Raw genomic sequence first — 24,675 nt, 5'->3', positions numbered from 1 at the left:
TAATCCACACATGGAAGGAGCTTATGACCACGTTTCGGTCCGATTTTGACCATTTACAAGTCATTACATTGTAAAATGATCCAAACTTCAGAACACCCGTGATTTAACCTGATTCTTTTTTTTCTCTTCTCCCTCTTCCCGTTTACTCTTTCTCCTTTGGGTTTTCTTTCTTCTGCCTTGGGTGTTTTGTCCATTATTACTTTTTCCCCTCTGTATTCTTGTTTCTACCCTTTGTGGGCCCCTAGCTCTCTTGTGGGCCCCTAGCTCCCTTGTAGTGGCCCTCTTTGTTAGTCTTTGACTTACTCCACTACTACTACCCCTACCACCTCTCCTGTCCCGTCCCTGTCTGCTGGCCTAAATATACTCCCTCCTTCTCTCCTTTTAGTTAGTGTGGCTTTGTAAATGGTCCAAGTCGGACCAAAAAGTCGACGTAAGCTCCTCCTATGTGCGTTATTTTGTGTGTGTGTATTCACAAGTTAGTGAGCTCTTAAATATTTTTTTCATCGTATTACTGTTATAAAGCCGGTCATGTACTTGCTGAGGTACCTGTTCTACCTCAAAGCCTTTCGTTCACAAGTTGAGACTAGCTTCAAATTTTCCACCTTCGGGAACTAGGGAAAGGTTTCTGAAACTACTGAAATGGACAAGTGCCCTTTTGCAAATTTCAGTATGTCAGTCCTGATTTTGGGTTCTGTGCGATAATTTGAGATAGCCTCGAATAATTGGCTTCAGACTTTCAGCTGGGATATCCTACTTATTAGTGGTATACAAGTGTTAACTGAATATATATTAGTAAATTTATCAATTATGTTTGTAAGTGTTTTTTTTCTCGTGAGATAACTTGAGAACGCCCCTTCTGAATGATTTCAATCGTTAATGCTTAGCACATCTTACGAAAAAGATAATATATTTTGGGTTTAGGCTGTGTAGGGACAAATTTGCCATTTTGCTAATACAGTTAATTGACTTTGGATTGTTAAATTCTGTGCAATAACTGAAAATGCCTAATCTGGTCGGCTTCAAACTTATACCAGCTTAGTGTTTCTCTCAGAAACGTTGGAACTGATTTTCGGTTATGTTTAATTTGGCAGCTTTATGAACAAATTGGTTCACAATCATTAACAATAGGTGCAAATTTGTTAGCATAGTTAATACACTTGAAAGTAATGGATTTCATTCCATAACTGAAGAATGTCTCTTTTGAACAGTCACTTTCAGTGATAAAGTGTTCTGCTTAAAGCTAGCTTTACATTACTGGGACGTATAACCTTTATATTATATATATATATATATATATATATATATATATATATATATATATATATATATATATATATATATTGCAGAATGCCTCTTGTGATCGGCTACAAACTCTCAAAGATGGTGAATCTCAGAGAATTTTTTGGACTGATTTTGGGTTGTGTGAACAAATTTGCCAACTGTATTACAAAAAAAAATGTGGGGGTACATTTCTTGCGCTGTATCTTGAGAATGCAATTCTTTTATTCTCAGGTGTACATTGTTATTGATATATGCAAGTCTGAATTTGCCAGTTATATTGATCAAATGGGGATGTTGATTTTGGCGTAACAACTAGCAAATACTTATTCTGATTGGTGTTCAGAGCTAGTGAATTTCAGTGTAAAGTTCGGATCGATTTTGTGCAGTTTAGGTGCATTTTTTTATGAAATCGAAATGTTAGTTTTCATATGATAATTTGTTAATGCCTTATCTGCTCAGCCTCAAATGTTCAACATCGATACTTAAATGTATAGCAACTAATACTGCTCTAACATTCTTTTTCTGCCCTCTGATATACACTGGACATGGTTAAAAGAATGTGGGGTAGGTTACTTGAGAAATTATAATGTGACCTTATATGTTTAGAACAAATTATGTGATCATGAAGGTTTTTAATAAACTGTTGGATATTCTTGGATGTTTTGAAGAAATTGTTGTGGTGAATGGTTTTGAAAACCGACAAGTTGAAGAATTGAGACACTTGTGCAAAACATGGGAATCTTTATTGAAGAAACGTTTCGCCACACAGTGGCTTCATCAGTCCAATACAAAGTAGAAATAGGTAAGGAGAGGAGGAGTTCGAGGTAATCAGTCCCTCAACCTGGAATCGATGTGTTCAGTCCATCACTCTTGTAGGAAGTGCAGCATAGGGCCAGAGAGGTGGCTTATATACGGCAGTCAGATGAGTTGAAGCAGGAGGAGGCGGGATCACAGTGGGACCTGCCACTTGTGTAAGTAGGTCGTCGTCCAAAGGTTGGGCAAGCGTTGAAGTCTTTGTACCAAGATCCCATGTGTTGCACAAGTGTCTCAATTCTTCAACTTGTCGGTTTTCAAAACCATTCATCACATCTGTCAGACACTGCAACATCATGGGATCTTGGTACAAAGACTTCAACGCTTGCCCAACCTATGGACGACGACCTACTTACACAAGTGGCAGGTCCCACTGTGATCCCGCCTCCTCCTGCTTCAACTCATCTGACTGCCGTATATAAGCCACCTCTCTGGCCCTATGCTGCACTTCCTACAAGAGTGATGGACTGAACACATCGATTCCAGGTTGAGGGACTGATTACCTCGAACTCCTCCTCTCCTTACCCATTTCTACTTTGTATTGGACTGATGAAGCCACTGTGTGGCGAAAAGTTTCTTCAATAAAGATTCCCATGTTTTGCACAAGTGTCTCAATTCGAAGAAATTGTTACCTGATCTTAGTTTTTAATTAATTGTAATCTGAGCCTGAGAGCTGTTAAGCAAGTCTGTGAAATTTTAAGCCCTCATATATTATTATTAGTAGTAGTAGCAACAGTAGTGGTAGTAGTAGCAATAGTAGTGGTAATAGTAGCAATAGTAGTGTTGGTCAATATAAAGTTTAGCCATCAGGTATTCAGTCCCTCAGTCTTGAAAGAGAATTAAATTTAAGGTTATCAGTCGTTGTGTATTCGATTTCATAGCTTCAATTAATAACTGACCGAACATACTCCAAGTTCTTCATGGGTAATGGACTGATCACCTCATTTCTACATTTCCACTATTTCTGTTGTCTCCTATATATTCGATTGAAGAAGTGTTCTGAGTTCAGCTACTACTCAGAACTCAGCGATTATATATTTTAAATTTCAAAATTATTTATTCTGTATATTGATATTTTGGGAGATCATACTTATATAAAAACTTTTACAAGAGGAAGATTTTACGTTGATTTTTATAATTAGGTTTAGGTTTGAAGTTATGTTAGGTTAGGATGGGATTGCCTTACCTGGGTTGGGTTGGACCGGGTTACGTTACATTAGGTTCGAGTCAGTTGTGTTCTAACCAGACTACACTAAACCTAAAAGTATAATAATACACTATTTTGGAACCGAGTATTTCATGGAACGCAAAGGACTGGATAATAGCCGCTGGTTCGTCAGCCGTCCATTTCACCACATACACTCTTCCTCTCATTCTTATTAACACCAGGATGGAATTGATATTCTGTGACTGGAGAGAAGAGATGGGAAAGACGGCAAAGAGAGTGAGAGAAAGGAAGAAGAGGAGAGAAAGCAGTTATTATCATTTATAAAGGACATATCCCAACTTTCACCTCCTACCACATTTATGTGGCTAATATCTCTCAAAATATCAGTTCTGAGAAAAAATTAAAGGATATATATATATTTAATTTGTTTTAAATTTAAGAGTATAAAAATAATGCTGATTTCTTCCCAGTAGACAAACTCACTATTGATATTAATTATTGATATTAATTTTAATATATTATGGGAGAGCGCTATGCCCGATAGCGTCAGAGCTCCTGGAAAATGGGAAATAATCATGTTTGCTCCAAGGAAGGGGAAGGTAGATCAAAACCATTGGATCAAGAGCCCTTCAAATTCAAGAGACCCCTGTCGAAAGGTTTAGCGAAGGTGAGCTCAGGACACTATATAACTGGCTGACGTTGCACAGCCTAATAGTCACTTCAAGCACTGAACGATGAGGCTTCCTTAACATTAGATTAGTTTAGGGTCTTAGATGATGACTCACAGCTGGAACTTTTGGTCATCTGACCGAGGCCTTCCGCTGGTCATAGTTATAACCCCTAACCTTCACAATTTTACCAATATTTTAACCATCTTTTAATTTTTTTGCTGTTACTATCAGTATTTTCCTATGCAAAATTATTATTGAAAACTATCAACTCATAAAGAATAAAAGCATTAAAATAAATACCGATTTTTTAATTTAATAATAATGACGTTATTACTAATATTAATAATAATATTAATTATAATAATAGAACATTGTAGCATTAGTAATACTACTAGTAGGAACTAGTAATATTTTATTAATTACCAGAGTGAACAAAGCATAAATAGAGGTTATATGTTGAATATTACGACATGTTCTTGAAGTAGCAAGAATCATGCAAATGATATTCTCATGGAGTTTTTATTTACGTTTCAATATAATTACGACATTTATTTGGTGAAGCTCTTAAGATATTGTTGCAATATTAATTATAGGAATGACAGACGGATTTCGTGATGATGTTCAGAAGGCGAGGCAGGAAATGTATTTTAAAATGGGATTTACGTCAATATTCAGAATGCGCACTGACTAACACGCTCTCTCTCTCTCACACACACACACACACACACACACACACACACACACACACACAAACACACACAAACACACACACACAAACACACACACACACATACTCTCACACAACTCTCACACACACATACTCTCACACAACTCTCTCTCACACACACACACACACACACACACACACACACACACACAACTCTCTCACACACACACAACTCTCTCTCACACACACAACTCTCTCTCACACACACAACTCTCTCACACTCACACAACTCTCTCTCTCTCACACACACAAACTCTCTCACACTCACACAACTCTCTCACACACACACACGCACTAACCCACACATAAGTGCATTATCATGTAAACTGGGGAAGGGGAGAGAACACCAGAGACGGAGTACAGCTTGAGGGGTGAGAAATCACATATATTGCTCGGAATTAAATATCTTGGAATGAGCATCACACCCAAAATATTTCTAGAAGTTGATAAATTAGACCTATGTGCAACATCTTTAAGGAAACGTTTCGCAACTGTGTTGCACGTGTCTAATTTATCAACTTAACGGTTCTTTGAACCAGTCGTCTACATTTCTCGAGGTGCATATCAACCTCGTGATATCGGCAGCATATGTGAGGTTAGTAAATCTCAACTGCCTTCAGGAATCTTATCAAAGACTAAAAGTGTCTGTACAAGACATATATCACGCTTATCCTAGAGTACGGCTAACCAGAATGGATCCCTGCCCGCTCAAACATGTGCTGTATAAAAACTCGAGACGGTCCAAAGATCTGCAACAAGACTAGTCGCTGAGCTGAGGTTGAGTTATGAGGAGAAAAGAAAGTAAACCTGATGACCTTAAAAGAGAGAAGGAGCTGAGGAGACATGAACGCGACGTATAAGATATTGAGACGATTTGACATGACGATAGGAGCAGATTTTGATACGAGGCCCAAAGATGTAGGGGCACAGATGGATCTAAACTACACAGGGATGTTAATTAACACGTTTTTATTTAAATAAGTGGACTAAGATGAGGAAGTGGTAGAGGTAAACTGTGTAAACAATTTCAAAGGAGTATACAACAGATCCTATGAGGCACAAAACCAATAATTCCGACGATTGTAGTTTACGAGGCTGGGGCAGGAGCTGAGACTCGACCCTCCCCCCCTCCTTCGGTGAGCACAGGTGGCACATTTCACCACTGCTTCTGCTGATTTACCAGTCTTACAAGACCTACTTTTTATCACTGGTGGTGGGTGACCTCAGTCTTATTTATGATAATGAGCGGTCGGTCACGTTTTGAGAAATTTCTTTTTCCTTACTGATAAGAACTTGCTTTAAAATTAAGCATGACATCACATCCCTAAATGTATATGCATTTATGCATATATTTTTGGTCCTGCTATTCTCACGCACACGCGCGCGCACACATGCATGCACGCGCGCACAAACACACACACCATTGTAGACTAGGAAAATTTTTATGGTTTAGCTCAACATTAAATATACATTGTTGGACATACTGTGTTGAAATGAGAGACTTGTGCAACATTTGGGTATCTTTAGTCTGGAAAAGTCTTGGCAGCCAGCGGCTTCTTCAGTCCAGCACAAAGAAGAACGGTGGAAGATTTGGAAGAGTTTGGAAGTAGTCAGTCCGTCAGCCCTGAGTCGATGTGTTGAGTCTATCACTTTTGATAATAGTACAGCATATGAGCGAAGAGGCTGTCAGGTTAAATGAAGCAGTTGAAGACGGAGTCACCAGTGGGAAAATCCACTAGCGGAAGTAGGTCATGCTTACAGGTTTAGACGAGGTCTGAAAAGTTCCCTGTATCAGTATTCCAAGATGTTGCCGTGTCTGACATCGTATATATGGCTTTAGAAAACCTACTTCCTACTTCTACTAGTGAAATTTTCCACTGGTGACAAAACTATATGCATTTCGATCGCTACTCGACCCAAGAATAGTATACCTGCTTAGAATACTACCTTCCCTGTGTCTCGATTCACACAATAGAAATATGTAGTTCCGAGTGCGGCCTAAGTTGCTCAAACAGGTAAATATTATTAATGAAGATCTGAAATGAATAAGAAGCTGTCGAGGGTTATCAAATATACATTAATATCCCAATTTCTCAAGCAAAAGTGACAAATAGGATATAGCCTAAAAGTCCTCTAAGAATCGCCAGCTTTGAAGCCAGAGATGAAGCATATATTCTCTTTTCTCAAGGGGATCAATATTGAAAAATAAACCAGCACATTTAGTTTGAAACTGTTCAGAAGTTGAAGGTCTGAAGAATATCGGATGAAGCACTCAAAAATTTTTGCATAAAAACCAGGACCTCATTTAAATTTTCCAAATTTATTCCATATAAAGAGGCAAGTCGGGGATTATACAGGCCAAAATCAATCCCAATTTTTCTCTAAGAGCGACCAGCGTCGAAGATTTAACACTTATTTAGGTTTTGCGTGCATAATTCACTATGATAAGCCAATAAATTCAAGGACTGACGTCTTTCTCATCACAAGAGAGATTCTTCCAGTTATTTCACTTAAACCAATTTATTCTATGAAGTGTTACATTAAATCTTAAAAGGTCTGAATTCAAGGCGACGGAGCCTTTGAGGAAAATACATCAACACTAAGTGTTTGAAAGCAACAAGGAAGAACATTCTCTAATTATTGTACAGAATCCAACGAAATTTGCACCTACACACCCTAAACTCAAAACAAGTTTCATAAGATACATCAGCCATTATAGACTGATGCCGCTCAGATTTTCATTTTAATCAGAGAGAAATGCCTGGGAAATGGGAGGCATTCGGATTCGATTCAAAGAAGGAGAGAATATTTCCAGCTCCTTTGACCAAAAGGACATTACCAGTATCAAGGCAACATCACTAGAAGAAGCACAATTCATCTATTTATTGCAAAATTATACCGTACTATTTCGAGATTAAAAGTGGCAGCATGTCACCTAATACTCCACTAGGGATACACTATTGTTGAAGTTTTGAAGCCAGTCAGAAAAGGCTTGCTAAAGTTATCACAATATCAGAAATGAAATATGCAGAACTGAGCAGAAGGCACCAGCACGTGTTATAAATTCCAATATTATTGCTACACTCAAAACTAAGCGCTAAATCCACAAGGGTCATACAAAGCTGCAGGATGGAATGTAATGAGGAAAAAATATGCTTAGGTCACAAGAGGCATTCTCCAGTAATGTCATGGAATCCATTGATTTAAAATTTAGTATGACAAATTTGACCATACACAAACTTAATAGATAAAATGAGGCATACGAAAATGTTTAACATGATTTAACTGTAATCAAAATTTCACACTATTTTACACACAAAATGGGCAGATGTGACCCTAATGCTTGAATCTCACTCTCCACCGTCGTCGAATTAGGAAGCATCTTTTTTTGCTGTTGTTGGAACGCTTGAATCAGCAGAATATTTTGAAATTTAATGGATCTACCCCAGAAATCTTGAAATGGGTTCTACAACGTTGGTCACAGAGTTCAAGTACATGCCAAAAAATTAAAGAAACTAGTCCTATTTACCGTTCGTAATTGTTGAAAGTATGAACGCGACTGGATGAGGCTTTCTCATTTTACAAGCGAAATAAACACGAAACTTTGGAAGACAACAATCTGGCAACCGTCTGAAGGTTTCCTTTCCGAAATACTTAATTATCTGGACCATCAACTCTTATGGCGTCGACAGGATCATTCAGCATTGATTTGTACTGTTTAAGAATCTCGTTCATTTTTTTGTCATTTCTGTACAAGATTCCTCTGAGTAGATATCCAATACTGGGAAAGGTTTATGACTGGGATTTGCATTTATGAAAAAGTTTATTTTTATCTTTCGCAATTTTTTGAATTGCTTATCGGTTCCTTGTGTGATTTTACTGTCATTAATGCATTAGTCTCTGTTCAACATCTGAAATTTCTCAGCGTGGATATTTTTTCCTTTTGTTGTGATATCTGCTGTTTATTAAGCAATTTACCAGCCGCCTTCCTACGTCAATGAAGTCTTCTCTGTTCTTTGTGTGATTTCGGTTTGGGCTTTCTTACTGTTAAATATTTTCTGCAGACGTTATATATTTCGTTTTATATTTTCCATGAATTTGTGTTTAGACTTCACAGGACAGTTTCCTCTGGACTGTTTCCTAAGTCCTTGTTTATGTTGTCCTAGTCTCTCCATTTTTATATTTATATTTGTTTGCACTTCTATGAGGCTGTAATCGGAGTGTATTGTAACAGAAATTGTTTGGGCCCTCATAAGTACCTTATTGTTTGTGAAGATCAAATTCGGAATACTTTCGTGACTAGTAGGTTCTGTTATCTGCTGGTTCTGTGCAAACTCAAAACTCTTCCCCTCATCTTTGGGGTTCTCTAGCAAGAATCTAACGAATTAAAGTACATCTCGGTACATTTTTTTAGTACAACGCTGTTTTTCTTCTAGGATGAGGATTCCAGTAGTTTGATAACTGGTGCAGGATTTTCAGGGTTTTCTAGGCAGTAACTTAACTGCTCAATGTCTTTTATACGAAAATTATCAGATTTTTATTCTCCACTGTTATTCTGAGAAGTTCCTCCACCATATCATTAGTTGATTTTTAAAAGTTCTGTGAAAACTTGTGAATATTTTACATATTGATAATTACAACTTATTTACACAATCACTGCTCAAATAATTCGGAATCCACATTTCACGTGTCTAATAAATTATTAGTATGGGTTTCTGCTATGGTTCTAAACATATTTGTTTCTGTTAGCTGCTCATTTACGTAAGGAAATTTACTTCCTGTCTGTCTTTCAATATCTTGGATATTTGCAATGATAAAGGAGATTTTTTCTGTTGTTTTCTTAACCGATGGTTGTGTTGAGAAGTCCAATATTACCCCCGCTTATGCTGATGTGTATATTGTTCTGTGCATTACAGCTCCGTCTCTTTGTAACCTGGCTGATTTTTGTTTTCTTGCTCTGCGCTGGTGTTTGTAATATTTTGAAGCTGAATGTGTTTAATTTGTGTGTATGGCTAGTTTTGTTTTATTCTCTTGCTATTGTTTCTTATAATGATTTCCCCTGGAACCATTAACTTCCTGTCATTTGAATCGGTAGGCATTTTAAGTCATTGGATTATTTTTTCTCAGGTGAATTTTTACACTTCTCTGCCTGATGGAATTACAGTGGAACCGTTGGTCACGACCATAATTTGTTCCAAAACTCTGGTCGTGACCCGAACCTAATTACCCCATTGGATGGTATTTAAATACGATTAATCCGTTCCAGACCCCTACGAACTATGTATTGCTTTTTTAAGATTTTTTAAGCATAAAAACGTTAATTTTACCATAGAATGCACAGTGTAATAGTAAACTAAATGTATAACCTTGAATAACACTGAGAAAAACTTTGAACAACAGAGAAAACTAACATTACACGAGTCCTAATAGTTTTAAGGGGCGATTAATGGATGAGCAATGAATTCCGCTATTTATCACCAGATTTCTTTCATTTTTGGTGTACGTTAAGAAGGATCTTTCCATAATACATTGCCCAAGTTTCAATAAGATAGCCCAAAAATCAACTGAGAAAAAAAATATTTACATTGCAAGTAACCCTAGCCGGGGTACTGGTAATGCGAGAAGCTGATAAAAATATTGCTAATTCGAATTTCTCACGGTCGTAACTACAAGAAGTGGGGAAAATTGACTAATGCAAGGGGATTCGAACCATAGTTCTGAATGGTAGTAGGTCCAACGGTCTACCACTAGGCTACGAGGCTTCAAATACGTACGTATCACAGCCAGCACTGCTGTGTTAGGTCTGCATCAGTGGTTCGATCCCTGTCCATTATTACGAGTTATCTCGAATTCATAGACTGAATGGCTTTGAGGGGTATGAGAATAAATCTGCTGAAAGGCTACTGGTGCTGTGGGAAAGGTCAGCTGGGTCACAGATGGTGGCCTCTGACGCAGACATGACACAGCAGCGCTGTGAAACTAGTGGTAGTGCGCGGGACCCGCTACCATTCAGGACCACGGTTCGAATCTCTGCATTCTGAAGGAAGGGTGGGGATATCCGCAGTTTTGAACTGACAAGACAGTGATGGTGAAAGTGCTTTTGTTTCAGGTTACGCAACTTCGGTGGGAAAAGGCAGTTAATATACATGTATGCATGTGTGTGTGTGTACTCACCTAATTGCTCACCTAATTGTGGTTGCAGGTGTCAATATTCAGCTCCTGGCCCCGCCTCTTCACTGATCGCTACTAGGTCCTCTCTCTCCCTGCTTCACGAGCTTTATCATACCTCGTCTTAAAACTATTTATGGTTCCTGCCTCCACTACATCACTTGCCAGACTATTCCACTTCCTGACAACTCTGTGACTGAAGAAATACTTCCTAACATCTCTTCGACTCATCCGAGTCTTCAGCTTCCAATTGTAACCCCTTGTTTCTGTGTCCCCTCTCTGGAACATCCTGGTGTGCGTGTGTGTGTACTCACCTAGTTGAGGTTGCGGGGGTCGAGTCCGAGCTCCTGGCCCCGTGTGTGTGTGTGTGTGTGTGTGTGTGTGTGTGTGTGTGTGTGTGTGTGTGTGTGTGTGTGTGTGTGTGTGCGCGCTCGCGTCTGTGTTTTTAGCACAGCAGTCAGTAAGTTAATCACTAACACAATTACTCCCAAAAAAATAAACACTCAGAAAATCAAGTTGTGATGGCAAACTTTCTACGCTGGATAAAACATGAGATCATAAACAAGTAAGACAAGCGAGACTAACAATCAAAACGCAAGATCATAAAATGAAACATTTTCACAGTGTGAATCAATATTTCTTCAAGTGAAATAAACAGTTATGTTTTAATAATAAGTATGAGCAGGTAGCTCGTGAGCAAGTAATTAGAATTTATCACCTTGATGAAGATTTCTCTCGATCACGTCTATACAACTAAAATACACCAGAGAACATTTTAAATACCAAATGTTATATTAATTGTATATAGAAAGAAGGCACTCTCATTGCTATTTTCTGTAGATTTTAGGTTTTATAATTATATATATATATCTATATATATATATATATATATATATATATATATATATATATATATATATATATATATATGGTATAAACCTTGGTAATAAATACCGACAAGTTGGTTTAGAAAGACACGTAAGCAAACACTATAACATATTTATTAAGCAGCACCAACCCAACAACACAGGAGTCACGTGATTTCATCGTCTACCCTCGCCTCGCATGGGCCAGTAGGCCTTCTACAGTGTTCCTCCATTCTTATGTTCTTATGACATTCCTCAGGTCACGTGCGTCACATCTCACTCTCCGCCTATATATATAATGTCTTTCTACCTCTGTATGTTAGAAGTGATCAAGGTTCCAGGACCGAAACGTTTTCTAATAAATATGTTACAGTGTTTGCTTACGTGTCTTTCTAAACCATATATATATATATATATATATATATATATATATATATATATATATATATATTTATATATAATCAATAACACTGCACTAGCCAGGGACTGGAGCCCATGTTGTACTGGCTCGCCTCATGGTGAGCTATAACCATATGACGCCTTAACCCACAGGACCACCCAATCCTACAAAGTTAGTGCAGTGTTGTTATTGACCAATACCATATATATATATATCAACCAGGGAGGTACTGCCGTCCTGCCAGGCGAGTGTAAAACGGAAGCCTGTAATTATTTTACATGATGGTAAGATTGCTGGTGTCTTTTTTGTCTCACACATGCAAGATTTCAGGTACGTCTTGCTACTTCTACTTACACATAGATCACACTACATATGCATGTACAAGCATATTATATATATATATATATATATATATATATATATATATATATATATATATATATATACACACACACACACACACACCCGTGTTTTCTTCTCTTAGTAGTTCTTGCTCTTGTTTATTTCCTCTTATCTCCATGGGGAAGCGGGACGGAATTCTTCCTCCGTAAGCCATGCGTGTGGTAAGAGGCGACGAAAATGCCAGGAGCAAGGTGCTAGTAACCCCTTCTCCTGTATACATTACAAAAGTTATATAGAGAAACTTTCGTTTTTCTTTTTGAGACACCCTGCCTCGGTGGGATACGACCGGTGCGTTGAAAGAAGGAAGAATTAGATAGGGAGTTGGGGACATTGTAAAGAACGGAATCTGTGATATCGTGCATTGTCCAGAAAGCTGTAACATCTTGTAGGAGTAAGGAGGAGCCAGATGGAAGTATGGGGAAGGTGCTTGAGGCTGTGGTAAAAGGAAAGGGGGTAAAGGAGCTGGAATTGATAGGATAAAGACAGCAGTGTTAAAAGCAGATGGGGATACAGTTTTGGAATGGTTGGTGCTTTTACTTACTACGTATGTGAAAGAGGGAAAGGTTCCTAGGAACTGGCAGAGAGCATGCATAGTTTCTTTGTATAAAGGCAAAGGGGGACAAGAGAGAGTAGGATCACAGATGAACAAGGAGGTTTTAGGAGGGGTAGGGGGTGTGTAGACCAAGTGTTTACAATGCATACATGTTGAAAATTGTATAAAATACCGACAAGTTGATGAGTAAGACACACGTGCAACAGTTGACTCAGTATCTTTATTGAAACGTTTCGCCCACACAGTAGGCTTCTTCAGTTAAATGCAAAGGCAGCAGGCGTAGTAATGAAATGAAGATGTAATCAGTCCAACCTTGAGAAATAGTATTTGAGATGGTCAGTCCTTCAGCCTGGAAAAATGTTCGGTTCCATGATCTGGAAAGATACGAAGCTGAATCATGAGACCGGAATCTTAAATATAATCGAAGGTGAGGTGTTAGGTCTCGAAGACATTGCATGGAACGGGATTTACTAACAGAAGCAAGAATCCCGTCCCCTGCAACGTCTTAGAGATTTTCCACCTCACCTTCGACAGTATTGAAGACTCCATTCTCGTGCTCCAGCTTCATATCGTTCTAGACTATGGAGCTAATCTCTTCTCGAGGCTGAGGGACTGACCACCTCAAATACAATTTCTCCAAGGTTAAGGGATTGATTACATCATTTCAATACCACACCTGCTGCCTTTGTATTTGACTAAAGAAGCCTACTGTGTAGGCGAAACGTTTCAATAAAGATACTGAGTCAACTGTTGCACGTGTGTCTTACTCATCAACACATGTGTAACAGTATTTATAGAAGTGTAACAGTATTTAGACAAGGGTAAAGAGGCTCTCGTTATATTTATGGATTTCGAGAAAGACTTATGATAGGGTGCACAGTGAAGCAATATGGCAGATGCTGCAAGTGAATGGAATAGGTGGTAGGTTACCGAAAGCAGTTAGAGATTTTACGAGGACTGTGAGGCTCGGGTAAGAGTATGAAGGAGAGATGGAGATTATTTTGCAGTAAAAGTAGACCTTAGACAGGGATGTGTGATGTCACCAAGGTTGTTCAGTATATTTATAGATGAGATTGTGAATAAATACTCGGGTGTTGGGAAGAGGCGTGGGATTAAAAGATAAAGAATCTAACACAAAGTGGGAGTTAACAGTTAGCATTTTGCTGATGAAACTGTGTTTTTGAGAGATTCTGAAGAGAAATTGCAGAGGTTTGTGGACGAATTTCGTAAAAGAAATAAATTAAAAGTGAAAATAAGAAAGAGAAAGGTGATGAGGATAAAAAATTTAGCTTATGAAAGATTGGATATCAGATTGGAAGGAGGGAGAATGGAGGAAGTGAAAATGTTTAGATATTAGGGAGTGGACGTGTCGGCAGATGGGTCTATTAAAAACGAGATGAAACATAGAATTGACAAGAAAAAAAAGGTACATGGTGAACTGAAATGACTGTGGATACAAAGAACAATATCCAAGGAAGCAAAGAGGGAAATGTATGAGAGTATTGCGGTACCAATGCTCTTATATGGGTGTGCAACATGGGTGGCGAATGTTGCAACAAGTAAAAGGATGGAGGCTGTGGAGATGTCATGTCTGAGGGCAATGGGCGGTGTGAATATTATGCAGAGAATTCATAGACTGGAGATTGGGAGGAGGTGCAGAGTTACTAAAAGCATTATCCAGATGGCTGAAAAGGGAGTGTCGAGATGGTTTGGTCTTTTATAAAGGACAGAACAAAATAAAAGCACTTGAACTGTATAATTCTGTAGTGAAAGGAAGGCGGAGAGTCGTCTTATGAAAGCATGGAGGGAGGGAGTAAAGGAGGCTTTGTGTGCGAAGGTCTTAGACTTCCAGCAAGCCTGCGAGAGCTTGTTAGGAGCGAGTGCAGGCAAATTGTTTCTATGACTTCTTGCGCTGTTGGAGTGTGAGCAACGTAACTTTTATGAAAGGATGCAAGGAAACAGGTTAGCCGGACTCAGAGTCCTGGAGGTGAGAAGTACAATGTCTGTGCTCTGAAGGGAAAGAAATGTGTTACAGTTTTTGAACAGTAGTGTACCAGCGCCTCTGGCAAGACAGTGATGGAGTGAATGATGAAAAAGTGTTTCGTCTTTTTTTTCGGGTCACCCAGCCTCGGTGGAAAACGGCCGACATATATATATATTATATATATATATATATATATATATATATATATATATATATATATATATATATATGTATATATATATATATATATATATATATATATATATATATATATATATATATATATATATATATATGTATGTATGCATGTATGTATATGTCGTGCCGAATATGTAAAACTGGTCAATTTGCAAGAACTCATTTAAAATAAAGTTCTTTCTGAAAATTTCTCTTATATGTTTAAAGATACATTTTTTTCATTAATGTTAATGTATTATTTTTTTTAATTTTGCACGAAAAGTATCTTAGAAAACTTACCTATCCTTATTATAACAAGCGCAATTTATTTTAGCCTAACCCAACTAAATATATTTTAGATTTGTTTACAGTAATTTAATACTAAACAAACACAGTGAAATATATTTTTTTCATTAGGTTCAGAATGATTTTGGCGAAATTATTGCATACACAAATTTTCACCTGTCCTATATGGCAAGATGAGCGTTGCTATTTAAGCCAAGATCGCAAGTTATGCCTATTCGGCACGACACACACACACACAAATTATATATATATATATATATATATATATATATATATATATATATATATATATATATATATATATATATATATATAACACACAGACACAAAGCAACCACTGTGAAAAAAATTAGTGAGCTTTCCTGATTTCTCACGAAATCGCTTGGAAGTTCACTAGTTTTTTTTCACAGTGGTTGTTTTGCATATTTTGATATCACCTGTTTACTGTGATCTTATTGCGCGCGCGCGTGTGCGTGTGTGTGTGTGTGTGTGTGTGTGTGTGTGTGTGTATGTGTGTGTGTGTGTGTGTGTATGTGTGTGTGTGTGTATGTGTTTGTGTGTGTGTGTAAAATTATATTGGGCGGAAGCACCTCTAGAGCTGACTGGGGACCCACAGCCTCGGAGAAAAGAATAAACGTACTTCAACGAAACCTCACTCTCCCCGGAGCTGTGTATCTTCTCCTCCCACCCCATACAAGCTATTTTTGTAAACTTTATTTGAATACAAAATACAATAAAAAAAGATACACGGTGAAGGAGACCATCACGCATGACATCTCGGAGCCTACATCTTAAATATTTCATCCAGCTCCCAGGCGGCGAGTCGTGTGACCAAAATGCTGCAGACATTTTCTCTAAGGATTGCAACTTGGAGCCCTGGAAAAAAATAAGATCGCTCTGTGGTCCTTGGTTTGGGTAATGAGTTTGTCATCTAACTGTTTAAGGAATCTGAGAGCACATTTGTTCCACGCTATTAGGGTCTCCTATATAGTTGGAACGGAATTATAGCATCTTGCCAGCCCATTCTATTTGTTGATCTTCTGGGTCTTCCTGAAGACTGGCAGCACCACCTGTTTAAGCTTGAGAGTACTGTAGGCAGGTGGCAGCCAATGTAGACACACAGGTGTAGTCCCGTTCAATCTCCTTACCATCTTCTCAGGGTAGCTTCGTGACTCCATCTGGATGCTTTTGAATTCCATAAGGACTCAGAAGCTGAGGTTCCCGTTCTGCAACTGTATTGCTTACGCAGCCATTTCCTATATCTTTTCTAAATCTAAATACGTTCAAATTTAGAACATTACTGTGAATCTTGTCCTGGTTATATACTTTTACCACAGTTATGTTTTCTCGTTTATATGGCGACCCGAAATGAGCAACAATCTAAACGAAGTTGAATTAACCTTAGAAACTCTATTCATACTTCTCCAATGATGCACAATGATGCACTGTTCTCTTTGCTTTAAATTATTCATAACTCCTATACATTTCTCTCATTCGGTTTCTACATTATATAGCTTATAGGTGCCTTAGCTGTTTTCTGTTCCTAGGATTAGAACCTTACGTTCATACGCAGTGAACTGCACCTGCAAATTCTCCGATTACGAAGTCAACCATCCAGGTCATCTTGTAGCTTTGTATCTTAATCATAAATTTGACGCCCTAGTTTAGTGTCACATCCGTATACTTGTGGCACAACAGGTAAGATGCTAGTCTTGTATCCAGTCCGTTACTGACTTCAGAAAATAATGAATATGCTTTTGCACTAAATATATTTTTCACTCTAAATGTTCTCTTGTGTACGAAAACACGAGCATTCATAGCGAGTTTGGGAATGATATACCTTGCAAGCAAGTGTAACAAGTATGAGTTGGATATCGTTCCCTTCTACCACTTCCCATCCTCTCCTAAATCAAAATTATTGCATCAGTCCCTCCGCCAAGACGATTGAAAAAAGTGTGGCTGTGTACCACCCCCACATATCTCCATGGAGATACAGTAGAGGTTCCTGCTGTTCGTGGGTACTTTAGACCAAAGGAGATTCTCGTAGCAACCATCAACTACGAGGTTTAAAGTTTGGAGTGGTAGATTCTGTGAGGTACCTAGCGCACTCCTCTCTGGAAAGCTCATTACCACCAGGTTTTAAACTGCAAGTAGCTCAATTCCTCTTTCAATTACAGATAAATGATAAAGTCCACTGTTTAGACTTTTACGTGTTGTAAACTGGTAAGAAACATTTGACGAGAATATACAGACAAAAGCTCATATTGATAACAAGGAGAAAAGTCTCACTGCAATATGTGTAACACTCTATCACCCAACGTCAGTGTAATAGAAAATGTTATCGTAAGCTTATCTATTGGTCTTTCTTCAAGTTTTACATTTTCCTATGTCATCGGGCCAGTCATATTCATCATGCGAGATGCACCTGCTGCTCATTACAAGGTGCATATTCACGTCTAGCTGCTCACGACGCATTCATGACCCCTATTACCCACCTGTCCTCTTGTAGGATATTATTGCTTCTTTTTGCATACAGATGCGCGCACGCAACACTGACTTCGGAAAATCCTGGGGTGAAGTCTAGTAAGTTTGTTGTGTTTGCATATTCATTGGTTTAGTCAAGGCGCTTCTTGTTTATTGGAGAAGTTGAGAAAGTGTCGAGGGTTTGGACTTATATGTTTTATCCCCTTGTTAATGCCAGTGTTGGACGTGAGCTTAGAAGTGTGTTGGCAGGGAGGCTCAGACCCTTACTTTGTTTAACTTTAATACTGAATATCTACCCCGTTCCCCTTCCTTCTTCCTTCCTTTCCCCTCTCTCTCTCCATTTTTTATTCTTCCTACATGATTCCGATTCTATTTTATCAAAATAATTGTAATAAAAATTAAGGTTATGTTAAAAATGTTAATTTTAAAAAAAATAAGAGTACAAATCTGAAACACGTATTAACTTTCCACTTCTTATTATAGCGTCAGATCATTTCTTCACAAAGAACGTGATTAAAGATACACAACTGCAATAATCTTAAGCTAATCACAGAACTCGGAAGTTATAACGAAATTGCGAAGAGGATCGAAAACAAACGCACACATGCGAAGATATTCGCAGCACACGCACGAGAATACGTGCGCACACTCATGCAAGTACTTAAATACTCGCGCGAATGCACACACAGACACACACACACACAGACACACACACACACAGACACACACACACACAGACACACACACAGACACAGACACACACACACACACACACACACACACACACACACACACAAACACACACACACTTTTACATGGAAAGCAGGATTTTTTTGTGTGTGTGTAGTCGACAATTTAATTTTCAATTGTTTCCACGAAATATCTTAAGCATGCCTTAAGTGAACGACTGCAGCCATCATGACTGATGAATCCTATGAAGAGAATGGTCGTATCTGGTTCCTCTGGGCAAACAAATTGCTACCCTTCCATTCCTTCCTTCCTTCTCTCCTTCATATATGATAAAAGTTTCTCTTCAAATCTCCTATTTACTCCTATTTAGTCAGGTATTTGTGGTTGTGAAGGTTGAGTCTGCTCGGCCTCCGTACTTCATTGACCGAAGAAGTATTTACACACTATTCCTGGCCTGGAATCACTTCAACACACTCTCATTAGACCATGTACGTGGTCTCTGCCTTTCCTGTGTGAATGTAGATAAATGGTTCAAAATTCTGACAAGTTGATAAATTAGACATGTGCAATACTTGGGTAAACGTGTCCATAATAAAGATTCCCAAGTGTTGCTACATGTGTAATTTATCCTCTCTGTGCGTTGTGTGTGCTGTGTACACAAGTGCGCGCGCTCAATCGTGCAAGACGTATGTTCGACCAATCACTGAATTCACGGCCCCAGCATGGAGCCCATACCAGGTTAAGCACGTGAAGAAGCTGCAAAATATCCAAAGGTTTACAGCCAGGCTAGTGCCAGAACCGAGAGAAATGTATTATGAGAAGAGGTTGAAGGGAGTGAACCTGACGACCTTCGAGGAGAGAAGTGTTTTTTAACCGAAAGGTGCGGGAATAAACGGACACAGCTGAATGCTAAGACACAGATGAGCCGTCGGGATGTAAGCAATCATTTCTTCAGCCTCAGGTTGGCTGAAAAGTAGAATGACCTGGATGACGCAGTGGTGGATGCAAACTTAATACACAGCTTGAAGAGTAGATATAACGCCCATGAGGCCAGAGATGTATATCAAAGTTGTTTACGACTCAATATTGATATCCGCAAACACCAATCAGTGAGGACAAACGGGCGAATACACACACACACACACACACACACACACACACACACACACACACACACACACACACACACACACACACACACAGGACAGGAAGGTGACAGTACTTCAAATAACCAAACCTTACAACAGTGATATCCAGAAGAACATCTTTGAATGCACAATACGTCGAACCTTGAAGTGAATGTGGTGTAGCAGCAGAATGCCAAACCGGGTTTAACTCTTATCTACTAAAAACGGAAAGGGAGGCTACAGTGAGCACAGGCTCACCAAAACTGAACAGCTGAAGATTGGAAAAACGTCACCTGTTCTGACGTGATTTCTGCTGCGATATGTGGACAGTAGTGTCAGAATTTGACACATATACCTCTGGGATGTGGTGGAGCGGAAAATTCCTAACATGAATGTGCAGCCAACAAATCTGCAGCCCATGTGCGACACTATCAAGTCAACGCGGACCAAGATCTCTAGGGAATGTTTCAAGAACATTGCTGAATGCAGCCCACGAAGAACTGAGGCTGTTCTGAGGGCAAAGGTGATCTTTACTCAGTACTAGAAGGGTGTACCTAATAAAGTGGCCACTGTGTGTATTATATAGATTATATGATTGTCAGTTAATGCACAATGGCAATCACATAATCTATGAGATACATATAATCTATATATTACAAAATACATATAATATATAAAATATATACAATACATAAAATACATATAATCTATATAATCACAAAATCTAAATTTAGAGGTAAATTTAGACAAAAAGGGCCATAAAAAATCACCTTACAGACATCCACACAAATCATTCATCAGAATGTAACAGTGAAAGAAGAGACAACCATACGTGGGCAACCAGACTGATTACGGAGATAAAGAATATGAACTGGTAAGCAAAAATATGAGCTAGGCATTCTGCCTCTGAAACAACGAAGAGCGAGAGGGTATGTGATCTCAAGATACAACATACTTTGTATACCTGGTAGAAAAGACTACTTTTTCTTAGAACTAAAGGCCAAAATTGAAACTTAAACAGCTAAATGGGCTACAGGGTACGCGAAAAAACTAACAAAATAGTGTTAAATGAGAGAATAAGGTGTTAGGTCTGTGATACTGACTTTTTTCTCTCTACTAAATCATTAAATACATAAACTGAAACTAGGATTTTCTCAAAGAATGATGATTTTCTTGTTAAATGTAATGGAAATGCGATTTTTCCTCGTTTTCAGTGTATTTTATACTGTGCAATAAAATTAATAGTAGAATCATCTAGAAAGAATATAAAGAGTAGAGGCAGAACCTAAATCAGAAATGATGGGCCGAGATATATATACAGATGTCACATTATAAATGAAAAATTGGTTATTATTTACAAAAATAAAGACGTCATTAACTATCGATTTTTTCTCACATTATTAAAGTACTTCCGTGCAATTAATAAAGTTCGTCTTAATAGTAATTATTTAATAAATGAAAACTTTTAATAATTTTGAGTACTTAATAAAAACCAGTTTTAAGAGTAGCCAGGAGAGATCACTATCTGCTGGGCACTGAAGTCTCCAGCAACAGTGGTAGTGGCTATGGAAGTGGCTGATGATGTGAATGGCGGTTAATATTGAGGACTATAGTGGGGTGTATTGTGTGCTGCTATTACTGAAGATTCTGAACAGCAAATGTATTAGTATTGGAGACGGAGGAGCAGTCGAAAACTGCGCATCTGCATAGTGACAGTGAGGTTAGTAGCGATGACGACTGCGTGGCTAGTGGTAAGGGTGGATAGTGTTTATCAGTAAGACAGAGAAGGTTGTCCGACAGGATTGATCAATGACGATGGAAGTGATGGTGATAAACTGTCGTTGTGTGGTTGATGGTATTGCGGGTAGAAATAACAAGCGACTGGAGAGTAGGTAATGTGATAACGTCAGTGTATTAAGAAGCATATAAACAGATCAAATCTTTTACTGAGGAAATGAGTGCTTGCTTCGGTCCTAATACAGTGAACTAGAATACGAGGTATGTATTATGCAGTATACATACCCTTACAAGCACAAAATATTTCAACTGTATTAGAACTGAAGATACCACTCGTTCGGAAACGTTCAATAAATAAAAGTCTCGAACTGTGTACGTGTGTCTTAAATCTACACAGCAATGGCACTGGTTTCAGCTAAGTACCACCAGATTCTTCACCAGTGAAGAGTGTTCAGAGAAACACGAGACACGTAAACAAACGCGCAGAGCGGAGAGAGGCTGGAATTAAGTGATGATGCTCGCTCTCATGACTTCGAGAAACTAATGTGTCACGGAGCACTAACCAAGGCACACTTAAGCGCCTTCTTAATAATGCGCAATCTGAGAGCCAACAACAATTCGATATAGATGAACAATTACTGGAAGATGAATCAGAATAAGACGTTTAAATTTTTAAATGAGACATTTTCCATTAACAATAATAATAATAATAATAATAATAATAATAATAATAATATTATTATTATTATTATTATTGGTGAATTATAGCTTAAAAACTGAAGTAGGAAGAGATAAGAAATATTTTCCAGGAGTTTACATACGTATAAACTTGCATGTTTCAAGAGAAAGGTGCAAACGTGCGCACACACGGGAAAAAACCAGTTGAGCTTCACGGAATTAACGTCAAACAACTGCAGCTGATTCTTAAGTTGACTGTGATCTTTTCATTCCTCTATTGGTGGATAATTCTCATACTCCACTTTTTTCTTTTTACGTTGACACTAGAGCATCAAAATATTATATAACTGTCAGACTCTTTAAGCAGAGATTTTGGAAGGAGAGATGAAATCCGACGTGATCAACAAGTTACCTCAGAATAAGAGACCATATATAAACGATAGTTTATTTCATGTATAACTCAACCCCCCCCTCTCCCTCCCATAACTCATTTTCGTGTATATTATCCAGCTTCATGTATCTTTTCAGCATGTATCCGAGTCGTATACCTGTCATGTGTGTGTGTGTGTGTGTGTATATATATATATATATATGTATGTATGTATGTATATGTATGTATATATATATATATATATATATATATATATATATATATATATATATATATATATATATATATATATTTTCGTGCCGAATAGGTAAAACTGAGTAATTAGCAAAAACTCATTTAAAATTAAGTCCTTTCTAAAATTTTCTCTTATACGTTTAAAGATATATTTTTTTTCATTCAAGTTAATGTAAAAAATAATTTTGTACCAAAAAACTTTAGAAAATTTACCTACCCTTATAATAACCAACTAAATATATCTTAGGTAAGTTTACAATACTTTAATAATAAACACAATGAAATATATTTTTTTTTGCTAGCTTCAGAATGATTTATGTGAAATCATCGCATACACAAATTCCCGCTTGCCTTTCTCGCCAAGAAGACCGTTGCTATTTAAGCCAATATCGCAAGTTTTACCTATTCGGCGCGACACATACACACAAACATTATATATATAATATATATATATATATATATATATATATATATATATATATATATATATATATATATATATATAAAGGTTATAAGGTAGGGGGACCCAATAAACGCAATTGCATATTTTACAAGTGCTGCCTTGTTGAAGTGATCTAACATCATAATCCAAATAACCCCCCTAAGTGCAATTTCCTCACCCACTTCTTCAGAATGTAGGCACTGAACTTCCCACTTCAAATCACATGTTTAAACTTTCTCCGATCTAACGTGCTCAAACATGTCTGCTGGATGCTCAAGCCCCCTATCAGCTAAAGCCTCCATCCCCTCCCTCCAACCTTTCCTGGGATTATCCCTACCACTCTTTCCTTCCACCCCAGATTTATAAACCATCCTGGTCATCCTATTCTGCTACATTCTTCTTTTATATTCTAATAGAGGCATAATGATGGAAACATTTATAGTGGAGCCAGTGGAAGAAATGGAGAGGTGCAGCGGTTTTAGATGATATCACATGTGGGCGAGGCCTACTAGTGGTAGCAGTTAATGCCCCTGAAGTGGGCAGGAGATCTAGCAATGATGTTATATGATACATTCTCTGTACCAAGTATTCTTAGATCAATATGTAAATATCTTTCCAAGAAGATGATGACTAAGACATGTGGAATACCTGGGAATTCTTAACGAGAGACTTTTGACCAACGCAGCAGCTCTGATAATAAGAAAAGCGGAAACTCCATTGCTAAATCTCTGGTCTACTTTTTCCCAGAACGAACACACACACACACACACACACACACACACACACACACACACAAACACACACACACACACACACACACACACACACACACACACACACAAAAATCACGGAACGGGTGGAAATTGAACCTATTGCTAGCGAGTACTAAAACCCGAGTCCTAGGACTCACTTGCCATGGATTCAAGCCCTACCCGCTCCGTTATTTAATTACACAAGGAATGGACACTACTTCGTACCGTTGTGAGAACTCACTCGTGTCCAGTTGCACAGTTATTGCATCCCATATTTCTTTCTGAACATATTTGCTTTATAACCTCTCTCACCTTACCCAAGAGGAGACTGCCGTCTGGACATCACCAGCTGGACAGCACCAGCTGGACATCACCAGCTGGACACCGCACACGGAACCACATTACAAAAACCATGGATATTATTTATGTAATTCAGTTTGATTCGCAATTAAATAACCCTGTATCAGTGTCAAAATTTTTTTTGACAATAATTTAATATTAATAAATTTAAATTTTCTTTCTATTATTAGTAATAGTATAATTATCGTCTTCATATTCTGGCAAGTTTAAGCAGGCAACGTGATTCACGTTTCTACTGGCCTTGTGGCCAGCACCGTCTTAAGC

Source organism: Cherax quadricarinatus, chromosome 1 (assembly GCF_038502225.1).
Source record: "Cherax quadricarinatus isolate ZL_2023a chromosome 1, ASM3850222v1, whole genome shotgun sequence".
Lineage (NCBI taxonomy): Eukaryota > Metazoa > Arthropoda > Malacostraca > Decapoda > Parastacidae > Cherax > Cherax quadricarinatus.
Note: the sequence above shows the minus strand (reverse complement) of the source record.